Consider the following 2,258-nt stretch of genomic DNA (forward strand, 5'->3'; position numbering starts at 1 on the left):
TAATTATTTGCCTGCCAAATAAATTACACCTGCACTGAATGTGAATTCTGTGTAAAAATTTGTGTCACCTTTAATCAAACAGTTTGTCAGTATTATCTGTGTACAGAAAAAACAGCGTAGTTTCTGAAAAGTCGCACTGCTGCGGACTTCTTCAAGTGTATTATTTTATATGGCTGTTGTACTGAGTATGCACTTTAAAAAATTAACACATCGTTGTTTTGGCAGAGAAAAACAAAACTTTCCTTTTAGTGCTTACACTCAATAACTGAAATGATTTATGAAGTGACTCATAACCAGTGTAGCTCCTGCCAGTTTAATGTCTTTTCTCTTTAATTTTCAGTGCATGAAATTTGATTTTCTTCAGGTTCACAGTAGAAATAATTTCATTTCCCTACAGGTACACGCTATATGACTGCACTACACACAGCTAATGATTGCACTTCGAGGAAACTCAGTGTACCTTTTCGAGGGTCAAAATATATGTTTTTTGCAGATTAAAATATGAAGAAACACATTCTATGTTTGGCTGAAATCAAATAGGAAATAGGTAAAAAAAAAATGTTTTAATTTAGTCTTAGATTTTTAACAGTTTCTTTCCTCAAGGTTCTGCATTGGAATCTTAAAAGTTTTTGTTCCCATATGCCTGGTGATTTCTCTCTGGAGGCTCTGGTTTCCTTCCAGAGTTCAAATGCATGCATGCTTGCATGTTAACAGAAGGTGCAGATGTGAGATAAACAAAGCTCTGAGTGTTCAGAAAGACTAGGAGGGCATTATGAACCAATTTTGTACTTTTTAGTCTGTTTATATGTATTCATATGTATGGTTACATTAAGGGGAAAAATTGTCAGCACATGTTCAAGACTGGTCTCCTTTAAGCTACAAACAATGACTGTTTTTTACAGTTACTGACTACAAACCACAATGGTACCCTCTGTTGAGGGTACAATGGTGGTATCTTTGGCCCCAAGTTACAACAAAAATAAAATCAGTGCAGAGTGCCAGTAACTCAAGTTCCTAGAATTTGCTCCAACTGCTCAGCTATATGAAATCTACAGTACATAAAATCTAAGATGGCAGGAGGGGGATGTTGTTCTTGTACCTTTATAGATACAATAATACATTTTATTTTGTAGGAGTGAGGGGATGTACGGAATATTATCTGCTACTGATGCAGAAACTTAAATAAATTATATTGATGAGAAGATGATGAAGACTCACTATTTTGTGTGTTTTACATCTACAGAGGAGAACAGGAACACAGAATTTAATACAGTTGTGGTGAATCATCTCAAACTTGCCCCTGACTTTGTGTCCAAACCACTCAGCCTGAGCTGTCCCTCTGATGTACTTATTTCTCATCTTGTCAGTTCTAGTCCCTTATAATAAAAATCTTAACATCTGCAGGGCAGCATCCTGTCTTTTCATCAGTGCTACCGTTTCCCAGCCACACATCATAGCAGGTCATATTCTATAAATCTTCCCTTTCACTCTTGCTGCTATCCTTCTATCACAAATCACCCCTGACATCGTCTCCACCCACTCCACCTTGCCTGTACTCTCTTCTTCATCACTCTTGTGCTCTTTCCATTGCTTTGGATAGTTAACGTCAGGTATTTAAACTCATCCATCTTTACTACGTCTACTCCTTGATTGTTCTCCTTTCCACCTGTCTCTCTCTCATCCACACACTCATTCTGTCTTTTCTTGTACTGACTTTCATTCTTCTTCTCTCCACTGCATACCTCCACCTCTCCAGGTTCTCTTCTCTTCTCTCTGCTCTCTACTTTCACTGCTAATCTTAGTATTGTTTGCAAACATCATAGTTCATCCTAGCTGACTTCATCTGTCATTCTGTCCATCACCGTCACAAACAAGAAGGGGCTCAGAGCTGATACCTGATATAATCTGACTCCCACCTTGAACCCATCCATCACTTCATCCAGACATTTTACCGCTGTCTTGCTGTCCTCACACATATCTTCCACCAGCCTTTTCTGTCACTCTCGACTTCCTCTTGAAGTTCCTTTCTTGGCACTGTATAATATGATTTCTCTAGAGTCACAAAGACACAGTGCAACTCTGTTGCATCTTCTCGGTACTTCTCCATCAACACTCTCAAAGCAAACATTGCATCTGCAGTGGTCATTCTCAGCAGTGAAGACACACCTTTGCTCACTTATCATCACCACTGTGCTTAACCTATCTTCACTGTCTCTTTCCCAAATATTCATGGTAATACTCTTTAACATCATTCCTCT

Source organism: Pundamilia nyererei, unplaced genomic scaffold (genome assembly GCF_000239375.1).
Source record: "Pundamilia nyererei isolate P.nyererei 1_Seehausen unplaced genomic scaffold, PunNye1.0 scaffold00025, whole genome shotgun sequence".
Taxonomy (NCBI): Eukaryota; Metazoa; Chordata; class Actinopteri; order Cichliformes; family Cichlidae; genus Pundamilia; species Pundamilia nyererei.